The sequence below is a fragment of the Cajanus cajan genome, chromosome 4, assembly GCF_000230855.2.
Source record: "Cajanus cajan strain Asha chromosome 4, NIPB_CcT2T_4, whole genome shotgun sequence".
Classification (NCBI taxonomy): domain Eukaryota; kingdom Viridiplantae; phylum Streptophyta; class Magnoliopsida; order Fabales; family Fabaceae; genus Cajanus; species Cajanus cajan.
The window spans coordinates 28,258,422-28,275,467 of NC_138520.1; positions in this window are offsets into that span (position 1 = coordinate 28,258,422).

Sequence of the window (17,046 nt, forward strand, 5' to 3'; positions counted from 1 at the left end):
ATCATTCACTCATGTCATTCTTCCGCATATGGAGGGCATGCTAGTACGTCAAAAACTGCAGCTAAAATTCTACAATCTGGTTTTTACTGGCCAAACTTATTTAAGGATACTTGGAAGATGGTAAATTCTTGTGACCAATGCCAAAGATCAGGGAATATATCCAGGAAACATGAAATGCCATTAAATGGGATTTTAGAAGTAGAAATTTTTGATGTATGGGGAGTAGATTACATGGGACCATTCCCAAGTTCTAAAGGTTACAAGTTCATATTAGTTGCAGTTGATTATGTGTCCAAGTGGGTAGAAGCGATTCCCGCTCAAACGAGTGATTCAAATACTGTCATTAAACTCTTCAAAAGAATTATATTTCCAAGATTTGGGGTCCCAAGAGCTGTGATCAGTGATGGAGGCTCACATTTTATTGAAAGAAAGTTTGAATCTCTCTTAAAAAAGTATGGAGTCACTCACAAGGTTGGTACACCTTATCACCCTCAAACAAGTGGACAGGTAGAAATATCCAACAGAGAAATCAAAAAGATTCTTGAGAAGACTGTATCTACAACAAGAAAGGACTGGTCTTTAAGATTAGATGAAGCTCTTTGGGCCTACAGGACTGCTTACAAAACACCTATTGGCATGTCTCCATTTAGGCTGATTTATGGCAAATCTTGCCATCTTCCTGTAGAGCTAGAACACAAGGCTTTGTGGGCAATAAAATACTTCAACTATGACCTAAAGGATGCTGGAGAAAAAAGGAAATTGGAACTCAATGAGCTTGATGAAATCAGATTAGACTCATATGAAAATGCTAAGATTTACAAAGAAAGAACAAAGAGGTGGCATGACAAGCATATACATAGAAGAGAATTCAAGCAAGGGGACTCGGTGCTATTATTTAATTCCAGACTCAGATTGTTTCCTGGAAAATTGAAGTCAAGATGGTCAGGGCCTTTTACAGTTCAAAAAGTATATCCCTATGGAGCTGTAGAAATCAGAAACGATAAAAGGCGACATATTCAAGGTCAATGCACAGAGATTGAAGTTATATTTCCATGGGGAACACTTAGAAAAATTATACTCTATGGTTCTTCAGGAACCTACTCAAGCATCATGAAAAAAAAAAAAAAAAAAAAAAAAAAATAATAATAATAATAATAATAATAAAATAATAATAATAATAATAATAAAATAATAAAATAAAATTTCAGAGTTCCAGAGAGAATCACGACCATGATTCTAAATCACGGGCGTGATCTTCTCTGGAAAATTTTTGGAAAACCCCAGAGAGAATCACGACCGTGATTATAAATCACGGGCGTGATCTCCTCTGTTTGAATTTTTGAAAACTCACAAAGAGAATCACGGCCGTGATTTCCAATCACGCCCGTGATTCCCTGCTGACGCTCAACAGATACAACCCGTGATTTTTGAAATTCCCCTTTCCCTTATATATTTTTCCCCCTCCTTTTACATTCTCACTTCTCTCAAACTTAAGAACTCTGCCCATTCTCTTTTTTCTTCCCTCCCAAACCCTAGCTTCTCACTTCTTCTTCCTCTTTTTCCCTCTTCCTCCCACATTCACTCCTTCCGTTCATCCATGGCTCCCAAGCGCACCCGTACCGTTGGTTCGTCCTCCACCGCTTCCGATACCCACAGTTACGAGGAAGAAGCAAGTGAAATTCCGCACCTTCCTCCGAGGTTCTATCGGAACGATGAACAGCGTGAGCGGAACAAGGTATTACGCTTCCGCACTATCCATCCTACCAGGTATCTCGACTTCCCATTTATTTGTAAGTTGGGTTTACGTGCTGATATCAATTTCATGTTAACTAACATTGGGTGGACAACCTTTGCTACCATGCATAATGATGTTGTTTATCCTCGACTAGTTCTTGAGTTCTTGAGCTCTCTCCACACGGAAATATTATCTGGGCCAAATTGTTCTGAAGGTTTGATTTCTTTCCGTATGTTTAACCAAGAACACGAATTAACCCTGGCTCAGTTCAATAATATTTTTGGATTTCCCACTGGAGGGAGCACGAGAACCCCAAGTTCTTTCAACCCTGGTTCTTTTTGGTATAGTTTGACAGGTACAAGTAATTGGGTCGCTGGAAAATGTAATTCCTCTGCTTTCCGCCATCCCGCCATCCGTATTATGCACCGCTTTATTGCCTCTACTGTTTTGGCCCGAGGTGATTCTGAAGGAAAGGTTCGTTTGAGCGACCTTTTACTTTTATGGGCTATGATGGAAAACAGAGAGGAGCCTATTGATTCTGGCAGTCATTTGGCACGACAGTTCCAGAGTATTTCCAATACCAGCCACGGTGCGATTGTGAATGGCGACCTCATTACCACTATAGCCAAACACCTTGGCTATCACGCTTGGCTGGACCAGTTAGAACCACTCCCTGGAAGCCGTACTATTAATTTTGCTACCTGCTCTTCTATGAACTGCATTGCGAAAGATGAAGATGATAAATACTACTTTGTAGTAACCCAGTCGGGAGTGCACCACCAGTTACCAAATCCAACATACACCGTGAAGAACCGGGCTACACGGCAGTTTCCACTGGAGCCATTAGAGGACCTACCTCCAGCAGATGAGGAAGCAGCTCCTGAACAACCCCCTCTACATCCTGGACCTGAGGTGGACAATGCTGCTATCCTAGCAGCTATTCAATCAATGGATAACCGGCTGAAACAAATGGATGAACGCCAGCAGCATTATAATTACATGGTTGATCAAATGTATCAATGGCACATTCAACGGTATCCAGATGATTTTCCACCACAGTGAGATCTTTCTTATTCCTTATTTTACTCTGATGCTTAGGGACAAGCATTCCTTTCTGTTGTGGGTTGGTTGCATATTCATGCATTTTATAATTTTGTCAAAATAATCTATTATGCATTCATTAGCTCTTTGCTTCGGGACAAGCAAATCTTTAAGTTTGGGGTTAGGAGGATGTACGCATTTCATTCATTCATGAAAAAAAAAAAAAAAAAAAAATCATGCATATATACATATTCAGTTAATCCCAGCTTGAATTTGTGTTTGAAAAGTAAATATTTTTAATGAAATTGTTCGTCTTTGAAAACACTGAATGTGATGAATTGAATCTTGAAGTCTCAGAACAAAAGGTTGAAAAATTAGCTGGTTTTGTGGCTAGCACTTGGTTCTTAGTATTGAGGCTTGAAATGATCGAGAATTATAAAAATAGTCTCTTGAAGATAAATTCTTTTTAATTCGTGCTTAAAAGCTTTTGGGGGGTAAAAAAAAAAAAAAAAAAAAAAAAAATCACCTAGCACCCCTTTGAGGTCATAGGTTAGAGGGAGAATATTCTTAACCTTAGAAAACTAAGGGAACTAATTAGCTACTGGGGAATTGTTTAGTAAAATAGCTAGCCCCCCTTTGAGGCTACGTGTTCTTGAAATTATCATCCTCTCTACACTGATTGGCTACTGGGGAAATGTTTTAGGTGATGTAGACCCCTAAAATTGTCCGGGTCGGAAATAAAGCTTGAAGACTCTCGAAGACTGAAGGATAATCAGCCAGAAGGACTCCTCGAAGGCCCTAGGAGGGTTCTCTGTAGGTCTAGAGGTCTTAGAATAGCTCAAAATAAGGAAGTGGAGGGAAAAAGCCCAATACGGCCGTACTAAACTTAATACGGCCGTATTGAAGCTTCAATACGGCCGCAGCGAAACTCAATACGGCGTATTGAAGTTTCTGAAACTTCAATACGGCCGTACTGAAGTCAATACGACCGTATTGACACTTCAATACGGTCGTACTGAAGTCAACACGACTGTATTGACACTTCAATACAACCGCAGCGAACTCAATACGGTCGTATTGAAATTTCTGAATTTCAATACGACCGTATTGAACTTCAATACGACCGTATTGAAGTTCAAAAATTTCAATACGGCCGTATTGCCCCTGTAGGCCGTATTGCGCCTATTCCCTATAAATATGACGTCAATTGGACGTCATTCCACACTTTTTTAGATAGTTCCAACCCTCTCCTTGAGTATTCTGGGGTTTTTGAGCAGTGTTCTGCCCTAGAAATCACTCGGAGAGTTGATCCGACGAAGTTCTTGAGCCCCGAGCCATTTTGCTTGAGGATCGAACCTAGTCGAGGGGAAATCTTTTTGATTCCCTTAGTTAAAATTTTGTTCTAGGAGAGCGAGGAGCGGGCTTGTAGAGCGAGGGAACGCCAAAACGCTTCCCAGTTCTTTGCAATATATAAAAGCACGCTTCAAGAGGTTTCCCTTCAATCCTTCCTTTTACTGCTTTCTGTGTGCATATTTAAACTGTCATCATGTAGATAGTCAATTTATAATTGCTTAGAATAAATAGGGGTAATTTAGTAATTTTATACTGTTCTTTTAAAAATAATCTGTCATAGGGAACCCGAAAGGGGCGCCGTGGGGTGCTAACACCTTCCCCACGCGTAACCGACTCCCTTACCCAACTCTGGTTGTAGTGGCCAAAGTTGATTTTTAAATCAATTGCCTTATCCCTTTTTCCAATGTTTTGAGTAAAACATTGGTGGCGACTCCACGAACCCTCCTTTTGCGAAAACCACTAATCCATGGAGGGTCCCGCTTGGGATTAATATGGATTGGTGAGCCTTTTAATAAAATTGCTCGTTTGATGAGGTCTCAGTTTGAGAATAAGTCATTCTAGCAATCCACATTTTTTAAACAAATAAACGAGTCCAACCATCCTTCGCGAATGCCGAAAGCCCGTTTCGGGCCGGTGGCGACAGATGGCGACTCCACTGGGGAAGCCTCGAGAGTCAGTCCCATTTAGTGACAGATTATTTTTAACAAATAATAGTTAAAATTACTTTATTACCCCTCACTTGTATGATAACATGTTTATCTATTTGGCTTTAATAACTGTTGTATTTTTAAATTTACGCAATTGTTTGAAATAAAAACTGCACACAAACCTTTGCACACAACAGTTCCCTCTATACCCGGGGGCATGAGTGATTAACCATAGGGAGTGGATGTTAGTACGGCCGGTTGTCGAATGGGTCTATAGGTGCCCGTAGACCGTTGTCGGAAAGCATCACTCAAGGTGATAACCATGAACTCGAGTCCGACAGTGCGTTGGAACTTTCCATCGACTTACGACGAGAGGAATTGGGTCCCTATAATGGGGGCACCTTGGGGGCCTTTGACCAATTGAGAACAGTTAGATCCTCCTTGAATATGCACTTTTCTGCAGGAGACCCCTACCTCGTGATTCGCTCGTGACTGTTCGTGGATGAGTGAATTGTTTGTGTAAATGCTTATGTGCAATTGTTTGTGCATTAATAAATAACCTCGTGATAAGGTCTAAAAATAATCCTCATGCATGAAAAAACCATGACGTGAGAGGAAAAACCATGTGTGAAAATATAATAAAAGTAAGGAGCATAGGCATCATTATCAATAATACCTCATGCATCCTCATCATTATTTATAGGTTCACTAATACCCTCTCGATGTAAGTGAAAGAGACCCGTGACTATTGAGATTCTCCGTTGTGGAGAAATCATAGGCTAGGGAGGGTGATAAACTTTCATCTTAAAAAGGCAGCGCCTTAAAGATGAAAGATTATCAAGCTCACATCGAGAGTGTATTCATATCATAAATAAGCTAATTAGAATAAACATTCATTTTAGAAAGTGGCTGGTCATCTCTCTGTCCTCACACGCGCAAAGAAGATCAAGAAAATGGAAGCATTGGAGGAGCAAAACAAAAAGCTCACAACCGAGCTTTCACAACTTGATGGAATAACACTAAGGCCAAGAAGTCCAAGAGGTGATGTATTGAAGGAAGCAAAAGGAATGGGTTAGTGTTGAAAAACCATAGGAGGAGTGAGGCCTACTTTTGGGCCTTAGCTCCTAAGTTTTTATAGCATTTATTTTTATTCCTATTTTGCCCTTATCTTTGATTCCAAATTTACCCTTGTACTTTGGGGTATTTTAGTCATAGAATTTATTTTACTTGTATTTCCAATTTTACCCTTGTATTTTGGGGTGTTTAGGACTTAGAATTTATTTTCTTTTGTATTTCCCATTTTACCCTTGTATTATGGGGTGCTCTAGATGATTAGGGTTTTTAATTTTGGGCTAGGGTGTTAATTAGAGGGTGACGCATTTTTGGTGCTTATTGGGTCTATTTTTGGTGTTAGAAAGGCTTAGGCCCAAGTGGAGGGCAAAGGTTGCATGGTCTTATCATGCACCTAGATATAGCCAATCTAAACCCAAAGATTCCATCCTTGGCCACCAAGTTGCATCTAGGGTTCATTTGCATTTCATTTGGAATGCATTTGCCTACTCCAAATGCAACCCTAGATGCCTCCCCTCCTATAAATACCCAACACCCCACACCTTGTAAATACTTTGGAATATATGAATTTGAGTGAGCCTTTTGTGCCTCAAATCCTCTCCTTAGTCACTAGGTCTACACGGCCTACCCCTCCTATCTCCTCCCTTGAGTGAGTTTAGGGTTCCTTGAGTGGCCTTCACCTCCACTTAGTGAAGAGAGCCAACCTAGAAGCACCCAAAACACCATCCTCCCATCATCTCTCATATTCGCCTAAATCAACCCATTTACGCCCACCTTCCTTTTGCCTCACCCTTGAAGGAACATCCACCCTTAAGGTCATCATTTTGGCCTTAGCAAGGAGATTCTTCCCACCTTGGACGTCCATGATCAACCCCTTGGTGGAAGGAGTCCATCATTTGGTATCAAGAGCTTAGGTTATCTTCAAGGGTAACTAGCTTCCTTTCCATTTCTTTGAGTCTTTTCTTTTTTTTAGTCTTGTTTTGTGTCATCTTTGAGTTCATTGTCATCCATGAAAACCTTATTAAAAATGTCATCTCATGTTGTTCCATGGTTCATTGCTTATTCATGAGCCTCCTTTTGTGCTTTAGGGTTTTTCTTGAGTTTTAGGTTCTTGTGTGCCATTTTTGTTTTTTACTCTTGTTGCTGGAAAAATATATTATGAACATCAAGAACATGTCTTTCATCTATTTTTGATCTTTTTACCTTTAAAGTTTTGTCAAAAGTTGTGTTTATCTCACCTTTCTCAAAAAGACAAAAAAAAATATATGTATGATGCACCCATTTGATGTATGAAACCATGAAAATATGAAATGTATGTGTTTTTCCATGAGGTGGCCTAAATTTTGCTGCACCATTTAGAGGTCATTCATGCATGTTAACTAGTCCTTGGCATGCTCCAAATTTGTGTTGAAATCTATGTGTTATTTCCTTCCTACACATACATGATTGGCCACCTTTCCATGCACATCATTACATGATTATTCTTTTGTCCTTTTATGCACATGTGTGAGTGATAAGTTTTGTGTGTGAGTGCTGGAATCTTTGAAAAAAAATCTGCACCAAAAAGAAAATAGTACAAGACACACTCCACTCACAAAATGCTTCTATACCCACTCATGTGTTGCCACTTGTCTCTCTATTTTTGACTCCTTATATGTGCTGAATTTTTAATCACCCACAAGTGTAAAAACCAAGCAACATTTAAAAAGAAAAATAGAAACAAAATCTGGACAAAAATATTAAAAAAAAAACGTGACCAAAAAGGCTAAAAGAAAAAGAAAGAAAAACAAAAAGGACTTGTTGCTAGACTTGTGGACATTGACCTAATTACCCTTGCACATTGGAGTTAGACATGGACTGAATTTTTGGACCTTATTGGACCATTTTGAGACACAAAACCGTGGCTGGACCTCTAGCAAAATGGACTTAAAAATTCACAAGTGAAAACCATTAAAGTTTTAACTCCATTCTAGTGCCATTCTAGGACTTTTCCTTTGTGTGCTAGCCTTTTTAATGTGTCTTAATTTTTTTCTTGTCTTCTTTGGAATTCTTATGTTTGTCTCATTAATCTCTCTTTGAGTTTAGCCTTTTAATTGAGCATTTTCAGTTTTATTCCTTTGGCCTCCTTCTTGTTCTTGGTTGGTTTGTTATCTTTGGGTGTAGGTGAAGTACTACCTCCAAGAAACCCTTAGCAAAACTTCTTTGGGGGATTGAGTGGAGACTAAATCCGTGAGGTCCCAAGTGCTTTGGAGAAGGATATCATATCTCAAAGAGTGCAAACACCAAAGGAGAGGACTAACTTTGTTTGTTCCTTGTGAAGGGGAGCCAAATTGGAGGAGTTGAAGACCTTTAATTTCTTTTCTTTCTTACTTGCTCATTTTGCTCAATTTTGGCCACTTGTATTTGGGCCTTATTTCTTTATCTTGGTTTGTAATTGGCCATTTTTAAACCTCTTCATTTTGGTTTTAGTTTGTGTAGTTGAAGGTGATTTGAAAACCTTCACCTAGGACTTCGACTAGTATATGCTTTAAGTGTTTTTCTTTTGCATGTTTTAAAGCTTTTAGTAGTATAATTGCTTAGGACTTTATTTTTGTCTCAATTTCCGTTTAGAAGGCTTTCTTTTGCCTACTAGGGAGAACGTGCACACACACTTTATTTTTGTGCCAAATTGTTTTGTGAGAAAAGTGGAAAAGGCTTAGTAATTTTTACTTGATAAGGCTTGGTTATTAAGTGATTCCTAGTAGTCCACCTCCCTTGAAAGTTCACTTTGTACACTTAGGCCTTTTCCTACCTATCTTGCACCTTGAAAACCTTTTTGTGAAAACCTTTTTATCACTCATTCTTTGTGAAAACCTTTTTCAAACCTTTTTTTTAAAACAAATTTGTGAAAACCTTTTCTTGATCAAAGATGAGTGCTCATTGTAGTGTACATGGTCATAATTCTTGTAGTTCTAAGTCTAGTGTTAGGGATGAACTTAGGCAACTAAAGAAGTACCTAAGAAAAAAAGAAGAGGAAAATTTAAAAAGAGAGGAAGAGATGAGAAGAAAAGAAAAAGAGTTTGAAAAGAATAATGAGGAAATAAGAAATTTACTTGCAAAGTTGGTAGAAACTAGTGGATCCAAACCTAGGATTGTTCCAACTAGATCTAAAATAGGCAACGAAGTTAAAGTCCCTAGGAGTATGCATGAAGAACAAAATACAATAAGAGAGGTAGAACTTAGAAGAAAAGAAAAAGAAAAGAAAATAGAAAAGAAAGAAAAAATAAAGAAAAGTATAGAAAAAGTTCAAGAGTGGTTAGAAAATGAAAAACAACAACCAACACTCTTAGAGAAGAGTAAGCAGGATAATGTTTCTTCCAAAGGGCTTATGCTTGAGGAGAGTCATTGTCCCATTGAAAATGATTTAAAAAAGACTTTCTTCATTCATCAAGACCTTAACTCTTTCTCTCACGTTGCCACTAGTCATGAAGTGGAGATTCAAAAACAAATCCCTTTTAAAGAAAAAGAATCTCAACTTCAAGATTTAGTGAAGAAGAAGTGGACTTCACTTAGTCCCACTTCTTGTGCTACTTCCTTGGTGGTGCCCAAGGAAGATAAGCCTTTTCTCTTTAAGCCTCTTTCTACTTTAGTTTTCCTCATAAAGCACCCAACTTTTGATTTGTATGATTTGTTGGATACATCTCATGGTGTCCTATTTTCTATTTTTGATCTTGAGGGAAGTTCAAACTTATTTCAACTTAACTTGGTTACTTCCCTACAAGACAAACTTAGATTATATGAGTTTTCTAAACTCCTCTTGACACCTTTTTCTCATATGTATCTAACAAATAATGCAATACAAAGTTGTTTAGGTAATTTTTTAGTTAAGTTTTCTTTACTTTCTAGTACATATCTAGGTCACCACATTGGGTACCTCCAACAAGATATTTTAGTTTTTAGGACTAATGCATTTGTGTGCTATAGTTTTAGTCTTTTTACCTTTTTAGGTTTTAGTTATACACCTAGACTTCACCGTGGGGAGGATCCTATCCTTAACATTAGAGAGTCTAGTCCTTTTAATTTAGACAATCTTCTTAGCATTTTTAGTAGAACTCCTCTTAGGATACACTTTCCATTTCTATCATATACTATTACCTCTAATGCTTATTTTTATGTTTTTGTTGGTCATGATTCCCACCATGAGGAACCTCTTGATTTGAGGTCAAATCCTTTTCAAGAGGGAGGGAATGATGGAATAACACTAAGGCCAAGAAGTCCAAGAGGTGATGTATTGAAGGAAGCAAAAGGAATGGGTTAGTGTTGAAAAACCATAGGAGGAGTGAGGCCTACTTTTGGGCCTTAGCTCCTAAGTTTTTATAGCATTTATTTTTATTCCTATTTTGCCCTTATCTTTGATTCCAAATTTACCCTTGTACTTTGGGGTATTTTAGTCATAGAATTTATTTTACTTGTATTTCCAATTTTACCCTTGTATTTTGGGGTGTTTAGGACTTAGAATTTATTTTCTTTTGTATTTCCCATTTTACCCTTGTATTATGGGGTGCTCTAGATGATTAGGGTTTTTAATTTTGGGCTAGGGTGTTAATTAGAGGGTGACGCATTTTTGGTGCTTATTGGGTCTATTTTTGGTGTTAGAAAGGCTTAGGCCCAAGTGGAGGGCAAAGGTTGCATGGTCTTATCATGCACCTAGATATAGCCAATCTAAACCCAAAGATTCCATCCTTGGCCACCAAGTTGCATCTAGGGTTCATTTGCATTTCATTTGGAATGCATTTGCCTACTCCAAATGCAACCCTAGATGCCTCCCCTCCTATAAATACCCAACACCCCACACCTTGTAAATACTTTGGAATATATGAATTTGAGTGAGCCTTTTGTGCCTCAAATCCTCTCCTTAGTCACTAGGTCTACACGGCCTACCCCTCCTATCTCCTCCCTTGAGTGAGTTTAGGGTTCCTTGAGTGGCCTTCACCTCCACTTAGTGAAGAGAGCCAACCTAGAAGCACCCAAAACACCATCCTCCCATCATCTCTCATATTCGCCTAAATCAACCCATTTACGCCCACCTTCCTTTTGCCTCACCCTTGAAGGAACATCCACCCTTAAGGTCATCATTTTGGCCTTAGCAAGGAGATTCTTCCCACCTTGGACGTCCATGATCAACCCCTTGGTGGAAGGAGTCCATCACAACTTAAAGACCAAATGGCGCAAATGATGGAACTCATGCGTCATCACAACATCCATGATTCTCATCATAGTGATCATGGGTCCCATCATGAGGGAGAGGAGGAAGAGCATGAAAAAGATCCTCCAAACGCCGTACCCCTTGGGGCAGGAATTATAATAAAAGAGCCCGAGGTCTCAAAGGAACAATTCCATGCCCTCGAGGATCGGCTAAGGGCTATGGAGGGGCATGACTTTGACGTTAAGGATGCCGCCGACATGTGTTTAGTGAGGGACATTCAATTCCCTCCTAAATTTAAAGTGCCGGATTTCCCAAAGTATGTGGGATCGACTTGCCCCAAAAGTCATCTCACCATGTACTGTCGCAAGATGGCTGCATATGCCACAAATGAAAAGCTCTTGATCCACTGCTTTCAAGAGAGCTTAGCTGAAACTGCACTCAACTGGTATATGCAGCTAGATGGAAATCTAGTACACACATGGAGGCAGTTGGCCGACGCCTTCCTCAAGCGCTACAAATACAACATCGACCTAACACCCGATAGGTCTGATCTTCAAGCCTTGAGTAAAAAGAACGATGAATCCTTCAAGGCGTACGCCCAACGTTGGAGGGAGTTGGCGGCACAGATAGAGCCCCCGCTGTCAGATAAGGAGACGGTGTCCTTATTCATCAACTCGTTGACTGGTCCCTATTACGATAAAATGATAGGGAACACGACGACACTCTTCTCGGACATCATCACCATTGGAGAAAGGGTGGAACAAGGACTTAAAAGTGGGAAGCTGGCTAAGCCTTCCCAATCATACGAAGCTAAGAAGGCCTTCGGGAAGAAGAAAGAAGGAGGAGTCAACGCTGTAACCATTGCTCCGTCTTCTTCCGCTTCGAAGTCAGGCAAATCGCAAAACAACTCTGTGAAGAAGTTTGATAGACTTCCGACCACTTACAGCGATCTCCTGCCGAAGCTAGTAGAGGCGCGTCTTATAGCTTACATTCCACCAAAGAAGGTGAATCCACCCTACCCCGATTGGTACAATCCACAAGACAAATGTCTATACCATTCGGGGGCACAGGGGCATTCAACGGAGAACTGCCGAGCTCTCAAGTATAAGGTCCAAGACCTCATCGACGCTGGGTGGGTCACTTTCGATTCGACGGCGCCCGACGTGAGCAAGAATCCTCTACCGCAGCAGGAGTAGAGAGAAGGGCAAGCCATGATAGGGCCCCTCCACATTTTTTCTTTTAGGGACTCATGATCAGTACCCGAGATCATGAGGACCTTTTCATGTAAATAAAGGGTTTTGTACAGTTTTACACTCATATATCAATAAAAAGGCATTTTTCACACATTATTCTCTCATTTTGTTCTATTCTCTCTCTCTCATTAATATTAATAAACTCTAAACCTAAACAGAACCAATAAATAATTATGTCTGTGATTGCTCGCTCTGACCGGGATCCGAAAGCCGAGGGTGAATGGGTTGAGTTGGACAGTGATGAGGAGACCATCTCTCCGGATCTGCAAAGACTGCTAGATCAAGAAGCTCGTCTACTCCAACCGAATCAAGAAGAATTGGAGACCGTGAATTTGGGGCAGGGTCAAGAATTGAAAGAGGTCAACATTGGGACCCGTATCAGTGATGGAATAAAAACGCAATTAATTCAATTATTGAGGGAATACAAGGACGTATTTGCATGGTCGTACCATGATATGCCCGGGTTGGACTCCAACATTGTCGAACACAAGTTGCCCTTAAAAGAGGGGTTTCGACCTATTAAGCAAAAGCTTCGACGAATCAAGCCCGAATGGTCCTTAAAGATTAAGGAGGAAGTAGAAAAACAATTGGACGCGGGATTCTTGGTTGTATCCCAGTATCCCGAATGGCTGGCTAACATTGTGCCAGTCGTCAAAAAGAATGGGAAGGTTAGAGTGTGTGTTGATTATAGGGATTTGAATCGTGCCAGTCCAAAGGACGATTTTCCCTTGCCACATATTGATACACTCGTGGATCACACAGCCACAAACACGCTCTATTCCTTTATGGATGGATACTCGGGATATAATCAAATCAAGATGAATATAGATGACCGCGAGAAAACTTCTTTCATCACACCCTGGGGAACTTTCTGCTACAGGGTGATGCCTTTTGGACTTAAAAATGCGGGTGCCACCTACCAACGAGCGATGGTGACGCTATTCCACGATATGATCCACAAAGAAATTGAAGTATACGTGGATGACATGATCGCAAAGTCAAAAGACGAGATGGACCACATCCAATATTTGAGAAAATTATTCAATCGGCTTCGTAAGTATCAGCTTAAGCTAAACCCGGCTAAGTGTACTTTCGGAGTTCGGTCGGGTAAGCTTCTCGGGTTCATCGTCAGTGAAAAAGGCATAGAGGTGGACCCCGATAAAGTAAAGGCAATAATGGAAATGCCCCCTCCTAAAACTGAGAAAGAAATTAGAGGATTCCTCGGCAGGGTGAACTACGTCGCAAGGTTCATCGCACAGTTGACTGACACGTGCAAACCAATATTCAAGCTGTTGCGCAAGAATCATTCCGAAACTTGGGATGAGAATTGTCAACGAGCTTTTGACAAGGTCAAACAGTGCTTAGCCAATCCACCAGTACTGGTGCCACCTGTCGAGGGAAGGCCATTAATCCTCTATCTGACGGTGCTTGATGAGTCCATGGGAGCCGTGCTAGGGCAACAGGACGAAACTGGAAAGAAAGAACAAGCCATCTACTACTTGAGCAAAAAGTTCCTTGATTATGAAACCCGCTACACGCCATTAGAAAAGACTTGTTGTGCGTTAACGTGGGCAACACAAAGGCTCAGGCAGTACATGATAAGGCATACTACTTGGTTGGTCTCCAAAATGGATCCAATTAAGTATGTGTTCGACAAGCCCATAATCACTGGGAAGATCGCCCGATGGCAAGTACAATTATCAGAATTCGACATCATACATGTCACACAAAAAGCCATCAAAGGCAGTACCCTAGCTGATTACCTAGCACATGGGCCGACCAATGATTATCAATCCCTTCAGGATGATTTCCCCGATGAACATATAATGAGTATACAACATGAAGATCCTAAGGATGATACGTGGACCATGTATTTCGATGGAGCCTCCAACATGCTTGGACAGGGGATTGGAACAATATTAATTTCCCCACAAGGAAAGCATATCCCCTTAACGGCAAGACTCAACTTTGACTGTACAAATAACATGGCCGAATACGAGGCTTGCGCGTTAGGAATCCAAGCAGCAATCAACAATGGTATCCTAAAGCTCAAAGTATTTGGAGATTCGGCTTTAGTCATTCACCAACTGCGAGGTGAATGGGAAGTCCGAAACCCTAAGCTGATACCATATGTTGAGCATATCAAAGATCTGATACAATTCTTTCAAATTGTCATCTTTGAATATATCCCAAGGGAGGAAAATCAGTTCGCTGACGCCCTTGCTACACTATCATCGATGTTCGCCTTGGATAAGGAGCATGAAATGCCCATCATCAATATCCGGCGGCACGATAAGCAAGCGTTCTGCCTACTGATAGATGAAGCTGTTGACGATCATCCATGGTTCCATGACATCAAACAATATCTGTCAAAAGGGGAATATCCTGATATGGCCAGTGATAATGATAAAAAGCATATCCGAAGAAGGGCCATGGGATTTCTGTTGATTGGAGAAACCCTCTACAAAAAGAATTATGACTCGGTCTTGTTGAGATGTATAGACCAAGTCGAAGCTCAAAATGTAATCAAAGAAATACATGAGGGGGTTTTCGGTACCCATATTCCCGGGCCTGCAATGGCTAAGAAAATCCTCAGAGCAGGGTACTATTGGTCGACCATGGAAAGGGATTGTTACCAATACGTTCGGAAATGCCACAAATGTCAAACATATGCCGACAATATTCATGTCCCACCAACGCCACTCAATGTGTTGGCTTCACCTTGGCCATTTGCAATGTGGGGCATGGATGTTATTGGACCCATCGAGCCAAAAGCATCCAACGGACATAGGTTCATCCTTGTGGCCATTGACTATTTCACCAAATGGGTAGAAGCGGCATCGTATGCTCATGTGACCCGAAAGGTGGTAACATCCTTCATCAGAAAGAATATCATATGCAGATACGGTATTCCCGACAAAATCATCACTGATAACGGATCCAATTTGAACAATAAGATGGTGGAAGAGCTGTGCAAAGAGTTCAAAATTCAGCACCATAACTCTTCCCCATATCGACCAAAGATGAATGGGGCAGTCGAGGCAGCCAATAAGAATATCAAGAAGATAGTACAAAAGATGGTTGTCTCATTCAAAGACTGGCATGAGATGCTACCCTTCGCTCTCCATGGTTATAGGACTTCAGTACGTACATCCACAGGAGCTACTCCATTCTCCCTTGTTTATGGAATGGAGGCAGTTCTGCCGGTTGAAGTCGAGATACCGTCTCTGAGAGTAATCATGGAAGCAAAACTTTCCGAGGCAGAATGGGTTCAAAGTCGACACAACCAATTGAACCTTATCGAAGAAAAACGACTGAACGCCATATGCCATGGTCAAGCCTACCAAAGGAAGATCAAAAAGGCTTTCGACAAAAAAGTCCATCCTCGAATCTACCATGAGGGAGAACTGGTGATGAAGAAATTGCTACCAGCTCAAAAGGACAAAATCGGAAAGTGGGCCCCAAATTACGAAGGACCATATGTGGTGAAGCGAGCTTTCTCCGGAGGAGCATTGATTCTCACAGACATGGACGGAGAAGAACTTCGATACCCAGTCAACGCTGACGTGGTAAAGAAGTATTATGCTTGAAGACGTTGCTTGCATCAGCCCGCTAGGATGAAAACCCAAAAAGGGCATCCTAGGCAAAAGTTAGGGCAAAACAAAAAGCCCGCCAGTACAAGGGTACTAGGCAAAACAAAGGCAAAATTATCCCCGCTAGGACATGTCCTAGGCAAAAATTAGGGGCAAAAGAATAAGATATAAAAACAAAGCAAGCAACGATCACTTGAACCGAAAACCGAAAGGCGGTTCAAGTGATAATCTTCTAGAAGCAAGCGTCTTGCAGTATCTACACTCCTGGCTCAGGCATCTCACCCGAAACAACTAGGGAAACGGGAAGAGCAGCAATTACAGATATAATTGTTTAAGCCAAAAATGTATAGCCTACCTTGGCCAGCCATTCTTCAGAAATTCCCTTTGTAAATCTTTCTGTATAAACATTTATGAATATCAATAAAATATCCATTTGTTTCTTTTCTTTCTTGACCTTGTGATTATGCCTTTAAATTGATGTTTCTAAAAATTGTACGAAACTTTTAATAATCGGTCAATAAAAGAAAATTGGAGGGGTTCCTGTAAAATCCATAATCCCTTGCATAAAGGCTCACAAAAATACTCCCTCGCGTCAATGACAGAAAGTCCTCCAAAAAGAAGAGGATAGGGAGAGCCACTCACTTTTCTAAATAAATGAACAAAAATAAAAAATTGTATTGCATTTGTGCATCACACACACATTAGTTGCACATTCAAAGACCTTATCATGAGGCAACTGCATAAAATAGAAAAATAGAAAATTGCTTGTGTATGACAGCAGCAAGCAAAATACAAAGATTCAGAAAATCAGCAGCATCATACAGAATAATTGAGCCTGGAGAGGCTTGCCGAAAGAATACTCTCAAAATAACTGAGCCTGGAGAGGCTCGCCGAAATAATACTCTCTCATAATAACTGAATTTAATTTCTTTAGCAATTTAAATTCTGTACAGCAAAAGCCAAAAACATAAAAAAGGCAAAATACAGAAAAAGCCAAAAAATAAAAAAGGCAAGGATACAGAAAATCCAACAATCAGTTTGCACAGAATAAATTGAGCCTGGAGAGGCTCGCAGAAATAATACTCCCCAGAGAAACCTCAACTCACGCTCTTGGACTCAAAATCCCCAGCAAGAGCTATCAAAGCAAGATCGATGACATTCCCAATGG